A 14,688-nucleotide genomic window follows, 5' to 3' on the forward strand; every position below is an offset into this window, starting at 1 on the left:
TGAGCCAGAGGCTGCACCAGGCTCAATCTGGTCTGGCAAAGTTTCTACAGCTGGATGCCCTTCCTAACGCCAACCACTCTAAGAGTGTAGTGGGTGCTTTTTATGGGCCACCAGCATGGGAACCAGTCAGGCAGTTCTGGCAATGACCACCTTCATGCTCAAAAGGTGTTTTTATGTGCTACCTGCATGGGAGCCAGTCCGGTGGCACTGGCAACGACCATGCTCAAATGTTGTTTTTCACGTGCCACCAGCACATGTGCCGGTAAGGCGATGCTGGCAACGATCACGCTGAAATGGTGCCTTTCACGTGTCACCGGCACGGGATCCAATCCGTGGCCCGGGCAGCGGTCACATTCAGATGCACTTTTAACATTCCACCAACAGTAGAAGTGCAAGAGAGCGATGTATATGTATTTGTGCATGTCACCTTTGTCGTCAACATCAATAGTTTTAATTGACATTGCATTCTTCTTAATCCTTCAGCTTAAAACCTAACAAGTCAATCACTTGTTTACAGCATAATTGTGGATTATAAGACATTATCTGAAGATCTGTGGAAGATTAAAACTATAAGCTGTAATTTAATTTGAAGAACGTTCTGCTATTAAAATATTCTGCCCAGGGAAATTGAGTAATTAAAAAAGGGTGACCTCTTTTCATTTCCAAATACATTCAACAGTTAAAAATTTGTACTTATTAGAATATGTCCATACATCCTAACATTTCTTTTGCTACTGTTCTGATGCACACATGCATGCGTACATACATACATACATACATACATACATACATACATACATGCATACATACATGCATACATACATACATACATACATACATACATGCATGCATACATACATGCATACATACATACATACATACATACATACATACATACATACATACATACATACATACATACATACGTACGTACATGCATGCATGCATACATACATACATACATACATACATACATACATACATACATACATACATACATACATACATACATACATACATGCATACATACAAACATTCATACATACATACATACATACATACATATGTTTGTACATATTACATACATAGATATATAGATAAATACATACATGCATGCATACACCCATCTGTCCATACATACATATATATGTACATACTTACATATATACACATATACAAATGCACACACGTACATATGTATGTACACACAAACACACACACACATTTAGTATCATAGAGGCTCATTAATAACATGGCACTTTGTTTTATTTGCATATTATATTTCAGTAGATTTATTGCTGAACTTTCTAGTGTTTTAGTGAGATTACATTCCTACAAATGCACATACATATATTGCATGCATGTACACACACCACACACACACACACACGCTCTAACTCTCTCTATTTCTATCTCTCTCTCTCTTTCTCTCTCTCTCTCTCTCTCTCGCACACAAACACTCTCTCACATATACATACACATGTGTTTTGTTATACAAACAGGAAAAAGTATCCAATGTGTATATAGTAGATGGTTCACAGTGGGACTGAACCCGAAACCATGTAGCTGAAAAGCAACATCCTTACCACACAGCTACTCTTGCGCCAACACATACACACAGATTTTGAACATAAACGTAGAAAGAAAAAAAACGTCTAGAGGGCGTTGTTTCTCCTAGTATGTTCAAATAGAGATTACTGAAATAATAGGATTTTTATAGTCTGTCCTTTGCTTGTCTGATAGGTAATTCTGTTGGATTTTATATGATTTCCATTTCTTTGTTATTGAAAAAAATTTGGTCACGATAACAGGCTAGAGCAAAGTTTCTCTCATTCTCTCTCTCTCTCTCTCTCTCTCTCTCTCTCTCTCTCTCTCTCTCTCTCTCTCTCTCTCTCTCTCTCTCTCATGTTCCTTTCCTATTTCTTCAATCCCTCTGCTCCCTACCTCTCTCTGTTCCTCCCATGTGACCGGTGCTCAGCCAAGCATGATCTTTCTTTCTTGGTTTGACCCACGCTCACACAACACCTTATTTTCCTGTTTCCTGACTTTCACCTATGTTTATTGTCACAAGGCTTCCACTTCCCATGCCAGCTTAACTTGTCCTTTCAGTGGAAAGACACCTTTTGTTATTCTTGTTGTTTGTATTTGTAATCTTGTAATATTTTCTCTGTTTTCTTGTTTTTTTTGTCCATGTTGTCACACATATTCGCCCACGTTCTTCCAAAAATTTAATTCCCTTAGCTTAGATTTTTGGGGCCTACCAATTTTTAACAGTCTCAAGTGTAGCAGGCCAAAACTGTTGTGATAACTGGAAGCCTGACTGATGAATAGAAAGCCACGAATGTTCCCTCCTAGTTTTCCTGTCCGTCTTTGTATCGTTCATCTGTCTGTATGTTTTCATTGATGTTCGTTATGTTCTTGTTCCATTTTTTGGATATATATATGGATATATATATTTGGATATATAGGTGGTGAAGAACGACCTTCGCTCTTTAGGTCTCACCGAGGAAATGACCAGAGACCGAGACCTTTGGAAGTATGCTGTGCGTGAGAAGACCCGGCTGGACAAGTGAGGCCATAACCCATGGCTCCTACCTGGAACGTAGTCAGTGCACCTATGCATATCTTCCTTCTTGGGACACATAACTCTACTTGTGAAGACCTGTTGAGGCAAGTGAAAATGGACAAAATCAAAAGCAAACTCGATGAACATTAATGGAATTTGTAGTTTTGTGATACCAGTGCCGGTGGCACATACGAAAACCATCCGAACGTGGCCGTAGCCAGTACCACAGTGACTGGCCTCCGTGCCGGTGGCACGTAAAAAACACCATCCAAGCGTGGCCGTTCGCCAGCCTCGTCTGGCACCTGTGTCGGTGGCACATAAAATCACCCACTACACTCTCGGAGTGGTTGGCGTTAGGAAGGGCATCCAGCTGTAGAAACACTGCCAGATCTGACTGGCCTGGTGCAGCCTTCGAGCTTCCCAGACCCCAGTTGAACCGTCCAACCCATGCTAGCATGGAAAGCGGACGTTAAACGATGATGATGATATATATATTTATATATTGATTGATTGATTGTTAATAAAACATATACCAGAAAAAGAAGCACACTCTAAAGAATAGAGCAGTAAGTATTAAAACAAGAAGTTAAATTCTGGTCATAGAGTGACCAATGGTTTTTTATCCATGAAAGCTACAGACTTGTGGACAACCCATAAGACTCTATACAAAGACAAAATTTAACTTTCTACCTTGCAGGCATGAGGAAATGCTAGGATAACAAAGCTTGACAGTTAACCTATAAAGACGATAATGAGGAGAAGTTATCTCCCCTGGACCAGAGGATAAAAAACCTTTACAATTTCCTAATAGCATAACCAACAAACAGGGAGATCCAATTTTCCAGTAGGTAGTGCTTGAAATGGACACATTTTGAGAAAATTTCTGTACAACTATTTAACATATTTAGCATAGTCCTTAAGAATTTTGGGTCTATCCACAATGCAGATTTTGTAACGACAACTCCCAATAATACATTTTTTCACGCTGAGAGTTGCTGAAGCATGGAACAAACTGCCGGCATCAGTTGTTAGTTGTCGGAGCACTGCATCCTTCAAAACTTCCATGCTTCCTGAGATTCGCCAACACTACAACTTGATTTTCTCCCCTCCATACACACAGAGGCATGTATCTGACTCATACATTGTTCGCTTTCCAGACATTTCTACATTACTGCATGTACTTTATATGCACTTTCTGACAAGTTGTGGTGCACCTGAGCACTGTATACAATAATTTCATTATTATATTACATGGGCCTCGAGGTTCAATGATCTTCCACTTGATATCATATGGTGTCCTTTGATCTTTGAGGTGTCACATATAGCTGGCTAGGGAAGTGACAAAACGTCTTCCTAGAACTCTGAAGGATGACTGGTGGTTGTGGAAGTGTTGCTTGAAAGATGTCCTGGCTAATCTGATATATTTACAAGCTTGGGAGGTGGCTATATTCACACTCCTGGTATATCTCATGTAGGCTCTGGGCCTGGGGATGCTGTTAGTAACTGTGTTGCTGACATTGTCATTATGGTACAATGATCTGGCAGTGTTGGTACAGCTGCTGTCATTGTGGTTGTTATCCTGTGGTTATTGTTTCTGGTCACATGGCTGGTGTTGATGCTGACATTAGTGTATGTGTGGTTGGTGGTAACATATGGTGCGGGGCTGGTCACTCCATCGGTGTCGATGATAATCATTTGGTCATTGTCTGTGGTGGTAGTACTGGAGCCACTGGTTACCTCCTCTGTGCCATTGGTCCCGGACTGACCATCATCTCTAGCTGTGGCGATTGTACTGATGGTAACATATGATGCAGGGCCAGTCACTCTATCAGCGTCAATGACAATGGTTTGTTCATCATCTGTGTTGATGGTACTGGGGTCGTTGGTTATGGGGTCCTCTGTGTCGCTGGTCCCAGACTGGATATCATCTTTGGCTGTGGAAACTGTACTGGCATTAGAGCTGGTTAATCTGCTACTGTCATCACCTCTGGTGCTATCATTACTGTTAGATGGTACATTGCTGGTAATGTGGATAGCAGGTCTAGGTATCACTGTAGCTACATAGATGATTCCTTTGGCCTCGCATTGGCCTCCTACTGGAGAGTTATTGTATACCCTGCAAGAGCAACATGCCTCCTCCCTGGTTTTGTGGGTGTTTGTTAAAATACTTTTTATGCTAGGTGCACAACTAAAGGAGATTCTTAGGTTGTGCCTGTTAAATAAATGCCTGTATCTATGCATCTATGCGAAATGCTTATCTATTAATCTAAGGAAAATCCTTTCTACACATCTCAACGTTGAGTGAGAAGGATGGGGCAAACCAAATGATGTATATATATATATTTATATATATATATATATATATATATAAATTTAAATTTAAAATAATAAGGGTGAAAAATTGAATATTAATTTGATTAATGTCAATTTAAAACCAGTGGTCTAGCATATTGAAAAATCTGAAGTTTCAGAAAAAACAATATTACATACATATAAGAAGGTTGACCTGTAAGTGGACATCCATTATGCTTGAAGAAGATCCGCTATGGTCTTATATATATATATATATATATATATATATATGCTGCTTCACAACCAGTGTCAGATTGTTTATGTTCCCATAACTCTGTAGTTCAGCAAATGTAGCTAATAGAATTAGTACCAGGCTTAAAAAATAAATCCTGATGTTAATCTGTCTGACTGAACCCTTCAAAGCAATGCCCCAGGATACCCAAAGTTTAATGACTGAAAACAAGTAAGACAAGACAAAAAAAACTTGCAAAATTATATCCAGTAAATATTTGTAGGCATTCATTAATTCTAATACAGTTTATTAACCAAGAAATTAAGATACAAAAATAACCGAAGACAACTTTACAACCATTTTCCAGGAGATTACGTTTTTATAAAGAGAAAATAGCTATCTAGTGATATATATGAATATATATACAAGGCAGGTAGTGAAAAGTTCCTGGCCTTAAGGGTGTCATGAAATGCCTGGCTGGAGGTCCAACCTTCTGAGTTCTTTTACAGGGCTTAGAAAAACTGAAGGACCACTGCAATAAGTGTGTGAATCTGAGAGGGGAATATGTTGAATAAAATTATAATTAACTTATCCTCCTGTATTTTCTTTTACCCAAAACCAGGAACTTTTCAGCACCCGCTTGTGTGTGTGTGTATATGTATATATATATAATCATTTAACATCTGTTTTGCATGTTTATATATATATATGTATGTATATATATGTGTGTGTATATATATATATATATATATATAATATGTATGTTGTTTGCATCATAAGAGTTTAGGAACTTCAAAGACATGAAATAAATTGTTTTTAATGCTGAAACTTGAACTTCGAGTATAATAATTGCCTGTATATATAAAATCCCCCTTTTTTTTATTATCAAAACTGTCATGCAACTTCAATGCCATCATTTATAAACAATCACAACCTTTTTCCAATGGATTAACTTTTGAAAATAAGTGGGGGAAATGCTGACATTGTGTGTGTGTGTGTATATATATATATATATATATATATATATATATATATATATATATATACATACACATATATATATATAACAAAACTGTCTGACGAACAGGAACGTGAAACTCTGAGTAACAGCTTTTGTTATATTTCTACTGCTTTTAAATAAAGCATCCTATTCTACTTCTGGTATTTGAGTACTCTTTTTTCCACCTTGTTTCACACTTATGTGCTTACTCCGGTGTATATATATATATATATATATATATGTATATACATTATATCATCATATTATGAACAACATTTTCTTTATATTATCAGCAACAGTGACAGCAAAAGTTTTTCATATAAAATACAACAATGATGATGATAATGATGGGGTGCTGTATTTTTCGTTGTTTCTCTACAATGACAATTCACTGAAATGAAATTGAGGTTATTATCAAAGAAATGTAGTAACAATTATTAATATTCAAGAGGGACATGAAATATGGTTATAAGATGGGTTATGATCTCAAAGATGGATATCAGATGTAAAAGAGGATTAACAGTTAACAATCCATGTAACAAAAGTACATAAAGCACCACAACCATTGAATGGTAAAGATAACAAGGCTGATGAAGAGAAAAAAGTTACAGCGTGCACTAGAGTAGAGTCCTGTCTACTCAACAGTATTTCTGTTCACTTGCTAACCATGTTGTTGAGTGTAGTAGATGCAATTTATTATGGCACCAACACTGGAGAGGTTGCCTTATTCCCTGCAAGATGAATGAGTTAACTCTACAGAGCCACTGTTCATTAAAACAATCATGACCAAGAGGGAATAGAAGAGGCAGAATGGTCGAGATGATGAAACAGGAAAGAGTATAAACATGAGTTTGATGGGAGTAAAATGTTTTAAACGAAATGCCCCTTGGTCTTTAAAATTAAAATAAAATTTTCAAGTAGATTATATTAGAGCTGAATAATATATATAAAAGGTTACAATCCAAGCCGTATCCATGTGAAGCACATCTGCATGTTTACATTAATAAAATGTATGTATATAGATATTTTATTTTGAATGAAATATTCATAACATTTGGAATTTCTGGTGAATTCTATTTGCGGGATGGGTTACTCGACCAGAAGAAAATTCTACCTGGGCCCCACCTGCAAGGTCATGTGCTGTTTATCTTGATATGAGATCACCATGTAGCGCACATATGATTGTGATGCATGCGCCTGGTGTACCCTTATCAGACGGGTAGTCATGATGGGTATACTGGGTTTCGTATATTTTACCCCAGTGTCACTTTGATGGCATGCACTGCTCTCTCACTCAATGATAATAATAATAATAATAATAATAATAATAATAATAATAATAATAATAATAATAAAAATAATAATGATGATAATAATAGTAATAATAGTGAAGACGAAGAGCGTGATTTGATTGTAAGATATTTTATTAGTTGAACGATATTTCAACAGTACGTCTGTCTTAGCCGGGTGTCTAAGGAAAATCATAATGTAAATTACAGCTTTTGCATTTTATTCCTTCTCACAGTTGGCTTGTCAGCCCTGTTAGTTTCACTAGACCCCAGTGTTGAACCCAATCCTGGGCCAATGGATTTCGTACCATTCAAATATGAATCAGAAATTGAGACAACGTGTGGACACTGGTTGCTCTTGTTCATACTTTACTTTTAAATTTCTATAATTTTGAATTCTTATCACTTCTTATTTTGAACTTGACAAAGACAGAAGTACTGTTGAAATATCGTTCAACTAATAAAATATCTTACAATCGAATCGTGCTCTTCGTCTTGACTGTTTACCTTTGTGAAGAGTTATGTCAATCCTTTTTAAAAAAAAGAAATATATAATAATAATAATAATAATAACAATAATAATAATAATAATAATGATAATAATAATAATAATAATAATAATGGTTTCCAATTTTGCCACATGGACCACCATTTTGCGGGGGGAGTGGGCGAGTTAATTACATGGACCTCAGTGTTGTCACTGGTACTTAATTTATCAACCCCAAAAGGATGAAAAGCAAAGTTGACCTCACAGGAATTTCAGGAATTTGAACTCAGAACGCAGTGACGGCCGAAAAACTGCTAAGCATTTCGTCCAGCATGCTAACGATTCTGTCAGCGCGCCACCTTACAACAACAGCAACGACAACAACAATAACAATAACTATAATAATAATAATAATGCTGAAATATCATTCAACCAATTTCACATGATAGCTATGGTACTCTTCTATTTTTTATTTGTGTATAACTTCTGGAGGAGTTACCTCAGTCCATTATAATCATAATAACAATAATATAATAATAATAATAATGATAATAATAGTATAAATTGTTCAGTAAAGGCAAAACATGAATTTTATTTTTGTGTGAATTTTTAAAAATGTTTTTCACAACTCTTGTTAATTATGAAAATATTTTTTTACAAAAACAAAACTGAAGTAAACAAACAAACTCAAACTGATTATGCAGCACTGATGAGGTTCAGTGAGATAGAAACATGACTGTTGCTGACACTATTCCTGATAACAAACATCAGATTTTCCATTATTGTTTTAAAAAAATTACTTTTAAATTTCTTGAAATGTATCTCATCTTTTCTCAGTGACTTTTTTTTTTTGCTTTTCAGCTTGCTTTTTTTTGCTTTTCAGCTTTTTTTTCTTTCTCTAAGAAGGAAATTTTTATTTATTGGGAATACATCACTGAATGGCTAACACCTATGTGATTTATCAATATAAGAATGCTTATAAAAATATTACACTATGTTTGAGTAAGTAAAATTTAGAGTTATCTCCCCTTATCTTTTATTACATTATTTATCATTTACAACGTGATTCATGACAACAGTCATGTTCCCATCACTGAGGATGTAACGCCAACCACTCCAAGAGTGTAGTAGGTGCCTTTTATGTGCCACTCGCATTGGTGTCTTTTACATGTCACCATCACTAGCCATGACTACGATTTCCCTTGGCTTGATGTGTCTTCTCAAGCATAGCAAATCGCCAGAGGTTTCGATCACTTGTCGTCACCTCCGCTCACCTTGCTTAACTCATTAGCATTTAAACCGGTCACATCTAACCAAAATATTCTACCTGTTTTATGTTCAAATTCTCGAATTCTGGCCTTTTACATCTACCCTACAATGTAATTCTAAAAAAATACAATCATGTCATCGAAATCTCTAAGTTACAAGACACTGCATGATTAATTTAAAACAATGTGAAGTATTGAATGTGACAGATTTTCCTTCCTTGAGTTTGTTTCCTTGATATGCAAGATCTTCACATGAATCTATGTATCTTCTGGCAGTTGCTCACTAAGTTTTTCCACCAGAAACAAATTACCAGTTGCTGATATAGAAGTTAGCTTATTTCAGTTCAAGCTTAAATTGGTCCTTGAAACAGTAGCAAGAAAGTCTTTGAGTTTTTATTTATTGATTTATTTTCCTTGACATCATTTCCCATAAAATGCCAAACATGAAGTTATTTTTTTCACTTATTTCAGCCATTGAACTGTGACGATGCTAAAACATTGTCTTCAATGGACTTGAAGTTGATATTCTTTTTATACAGTGATGACAAGAAGACATTCATTATACAGTGATTTTAGTTGGTTGTAAATATTTATTCTGTGGATTCTAGTTAATATAATAATGCTTTTAATTTAGTATTGATGATAAAATATAAAGAGGGAGAAAGAGAGTAGGGGAGCTCAGTTGTTTTGAATTTCATTTTAAACTGATATCTGTTTGAAAAAAGAAGTAAATATAAGTCTACAGAAAATTATATATAAAATGTTGTAACAGCAATCAAAGTGTTAATTTTAAATAGAATACAATTTCAAATAACATCAAAAATTCTGACAAATATTACACATTAACAGGGTGGTATATTAATAATACAATTATGAATTGGGTAGGTTTACCATACATGAATGGCTAGGAGAAATTTATTATTCAGGAATGACCTGGATAATTGCTATAATACAGGGATGAGTTGGAGAGGTTCAATACTTGGTTGTGACTAGGTAAACTTCATTGTACAGTAACAGCATGGATAGGTTCATTACACATTAATAGTTCAATGAGATTCATTGTACTGTGAGGTTGATTAATTCTACTGTGATGACTGGGAGAGATTTATTGTAGAGTGATGACTAGGAGAGGTTCATTATATGGTGGTAACTATGACATAGTGCTAAGTGATGAAAATACGAGCTCTATTATACAGTGACAACATATTAGACTCATCTTATAGGGACAACTAGGATATATATTGTACAAAGATGACTTGGTCAGCTTCGTTACAAGGTAAAAGTTGACTAGATCATTGGATGGTGATGACTAGGACATATATTGTGCAGTGAGGACAAGGTCAGTTTCATTGTGCAGAAATAACAGGGTCAAGTTTTATAGTGCAAAGTAGGGCAGTGCAGGTTCATCATACAATGATGGCTGGGACGGTTCATATCACATAAATAGCTACATAGGGTTCTGATTACCTTGGGCGATTAACCAGATTTCTACACAGAAATATGTGTCAGATATATCATACAGGAGGATTAAGCCAGATTCATAATACACTGATGGTTAAAAATGGACTTATCATCCAGTGTTGGCTAAATCATGCAGACTGGCAGTTTAACTAAAAGTGATGCTTTATACATCAGTGATATTTCGTTGGTGGGAAGTCTAGATCCAGATTTTAGTAATCACAGTATTTGCTAAAATAATTTTGTATGTGTGTGAGCTCTGGTGGCAAGTTACTGGCCTTCAGTATTTACTTCTATATTATAGCATGAAGCAGATATAAAGTGCAGCAACAAAGAATACACAACTGAAGAGCTATACACCGTTAATATGAGCTAGCTGCAACAGAAGTTTTACAAAGCTTCGAAAGAGTAAAAATATTACTTGTGTGTATGTTTGATATAATAATTATTAAAATATTACATTAATGATTAATTTTGCTGTCTGTATTTCTGGATATGTTACAGCAGTACTACGATTGATAATTCAAGTTTCTTATAGTTTATGACAGACTAGGATGATTATACAGTGATGGCCAGACCAGCTTCATGTTATAGTGATGATTTGGCTATGTTCATTATAAAGTGAGGGCTTTGTCGGGTTTATCATAAATTGATTGTGAAGTCGTTAAATGGAGTCCAGCTCAGAGAAATATCATCAACTGTGACAAGCAGCTTAAGTGAAAGTGGTGTTATACAGCTCAATGACATTTCACTGGTGTTAAGGCTAGCTCTGTTCTTCAATAATCACATCAGTTGCTTAAAAAAAACTAAGTGTGTGGTCAGTTGACAAGATATCAGCTTTCATAATATATCATTATATTATACTTTCAAGCCAGGATAAATTGATACAGCACAAGATACATAATTAATGAAGTGCACGTAATGCTTTTCAGTGTTTATCTTATGGTATTGTGACTTTTCAGGATAATTTTACTACTTATTAAATTTCTTATATAAATATGGTTTTACCAGGATTATTATATAATGACGATTAGGTCAGTTTCATTATGCATTAATGGCTAGATTAAGTTTATTGTAGAATTGATAGATGCAGGCATGGTTGCATGGTTATGAAATTTGTTTTCCCAACCACATGGTTCTGGGTTCAATCCTACTGTGAGGCACCTTGGGCAAGTATCTACTGCTATAACCCAACTAAAGCTTTGTGCATGGATATGGTAGATGAAAACTGAATTCCATCATGTATGTGTATTTGCATGCATGCATATGTGTGTGTATGGAGGGAGGTGACTATGAATACATGTGTGGTTTTGTCTCCTTATCTTGATATCATGTGATAGTTGTAAATGAGTGCCACTGTCATACAAGCAGTGTCATTCATTTCCAATATTCTATGAGAACATGTCTGGCTATGGAGAAATATTACCTTGATTAGAAACAGATGACGGTTAGCAACAGGAAGAGGCAATCCAATTGTAAAAATATTTGCCTCGGCAGACTTTGTCTGACCCATGCAAACATGAAAAAGAGGTCAGTGAAAGTGATGATGATGGTGGGGTGGGGGGGATGATGGTGATGGTGATGATGGTGGTGGTGGTGGTGGTGGTGGTGATGAATTTTCATTTGACATGGTTACATCAGGCTCATTGGATAGAGATAGTTAGGTCAAAGTTTTTCATGCAGTGATGTATCAGAGGGATTCATTATAAAGTGATGACTAATTAACTTTATTAAACATTGATGGCTTAGTTGGGTCTTTTATAAATGATGACTAGGTGAGCTTTTTTTTTATGTACTTATGACAAGCATAAGTTTACCATTAAGTGATGGCTAGATCAGGTTCATTAAAAAATATAAAATATAAGCTAGGACGGTTCATTTTCAAGTTGTGGCTTCACAAATTGCTATGTATATCATATTCATTATCTAATGATGGCTAAGTTCATTTTGTTATAAATTCATACCGAGGTCAATAACTATGACAGAGGTCAGTTTCACAGGGAGAGTTTAAAATGATGGCTTGGAGAAATGAATAGGATATACATTATATAGTGATGGCTCAGAAAGATTTAATATGTACTGGTAAGTCAGAGAACTTCATTCTACAGTGACGGCAAGGATGGATTCTTTTTATACAGTGATTGTTAGCAAAGGTTCATTATTGAGTCATATATAGGAGAGATTCATTATGCAGTGACAGTATACTCAGGTTCATAAAATACTGATCACAATGTGGATTGATGGCTAGGAGAGTTCCATTATACAGTGTTAAGAGAGAGAGATAATTGTATAATAAGCAGGAGAGGTTTGTTATATTGTAATGATTCAGAGGAATTTGTTATACAACAATAAATGGTTCATTTTTATTGGCACATAAAAAGCACCAACTGATCGTGACCATTGCCAGCCTCCCCTGGCACCTTTGCTGGTGGCACATAAAAAGCACCCACTACACTCACAGAGTGGTTGGCATTAGGAAGGGCATCCAGTTGTAGAAACACTGCCAGATCAGACTGGAGCCTGGTGCAGCCTCCTGGCTTCCAAGACCCCAGTTGTACTGTCCAACCCATGCTAGCATGGAAAATGGACGTGAAATGATGATGATGATGATGATGATGAGTGATCACTAAAAGAGCTTCATTATGTAGTAATTAGTAACACTGCTTTATTTTAAGGTCACAGCAAGGAAAGATCCATAATGTCATGATGTATCTGATATAAATGTTATACAATGATTCCTAGGATGGATCCAACTTTCAGCAGTGGCTAGAAAAGACTGATTATAAAGTGAAGGCTGAGTATATATATAATGTTCAGAGGATTAAGTCAGTTTCATTAAACAGTATTAGTAGGTTAGAATTATTATATGGTGATTATGACATATATTGGACAATGACTACCAAGCCAGTTTCATTATGCAATAACAGTTGGTTAGATTCTTTTTATGATGATGGCTAGGACATATATTGTACAGTGGGGAATAGATCAGCTTCGTTATGAATGATAGTAGGGCTTGTTCATTATATGTTGAGGGCTAGGACAGTTCATATTACATCAATGGCTATCTTGAGTTTATATTGAAGTGAGTGATTAACCAGGTTTTCTATACAGAAATGTGTGTCAAATATATTATACAGGAGGGTTAAGCCAGGCTCATAATACAGTGATGGTTGAAATTGGATTTATCATCCAGTGATGGCTAAATCTTGCAGACTGACAGTTTAGCCGAAGGTGATGCTTTATACATCAGTGGTATTTCGTTGGTGTGACATCTAGATCCAGATTTTAGTAATCACAGTGTTTGCTAAAATAACTATGTGTTTATGTATGTGTGTGTGGTTCGATGGCAAGTTACTGGCCTTCATCCTTTCTTTCTATATTATGGCATGAAGCAGGTATAAAGTGCAACAACACAGAATATACAACTGAAGAACTATACACAGATAATATGAGCTAGCTGCAAGAGAAGTTTTACAAAGCTTTGACAGAGTGAAAATATCACTTGTGTGTATATTTGATATAGCAACTGTTAAACTATAATAGTGATGGTCAGAAAAGCTTCATTACATATTGATGGCTTGGTTATGTTCATTATAAAGTGATGGCTTTGATAAATTATACAGTGATGGCTTTATTGGATTCATCATTCACTGATGGCTAAGTCATAAATGGTGTTCAATTTTGGGAAATATCATTCACTGTAACAAGTAGTTTAAGGGAAAGTGTTGCTTTAAAGTTTAGTTTCTTTCGTAAATAGGTCCCCTTAATTTTTTTCCATTCCATGCAATTTACACGGGTTCTACTAGTTAAGTAATTATTAGGGATTGGGGTAGCTTCAGTTTACATGATTATACAAGATTCATTAGATAGTGGAAGTTTGGTTAGTTTCATTATACTGTGATGGCTTGAAGAGATTCCTTATTAAGTAATGACTCAATAAATTTCATTGTATATTGATGGCTTCGTTAGGTCCTTTATGACTTGGACAGCCTCATTATACAATAATAACTACATAAAATAATGAACAGGTCAGATTCTTGTACAGTGAATCCTCGGTAAACTTTGTTATACATCGATGAGTAGGTCAAATTTATTA

At 35.5% G+C, this 14,688-nt stretch overlaps 2 long non-coding RNA genes across 2 annotated transcripts; one reads left to right on the forward strand and one right to left on the reverse strand.

Annotated features, from left to right (window-relative positions):
- The first annotated feature begins 7,569 nt into the window (after positions 1 to 7,569).
- Positions 7,570 to 12,133, forward strand: LOC118763128. The gene is made up of 3 exons (XR_004998884.1): positions 7,570 to 7,720; positions 8,186 to 8,191; positions 12,123 to 12,133. It is a non-coding gene; the product is annotated as an uncharacterized LOC118763128 (long non-coding RNA).
- On the reverse strand, positions 8,710 to 11,919 carry LOC118763131. The gene is made up of 2 exons (XR_004998887.1): positions 8,929 to 11,919; positions 8,710 to 8,894 (listed from the first exon to the last, which is right to left on the reverse strand). It is a non-coding gene; the product is annotated as an uncharacterized LOC118763131 (long non-coding RNA).
- Positions 12,134 to 14,688: the final 2,555 nt, after the last annotated feature.

This window comes from Octopus sinensis, linkage group LG4, assembly GCF_006345805.1.
Source record: "Octopus sinensis linkage group LG4, ASM634580v1, whole genome shotgun sequence".
NCBI lineage: Eukaryota > Metazoa > Mollusca > Cephalopoda > Octopoda > Octopodidae > Octopus > Octopus sinensis.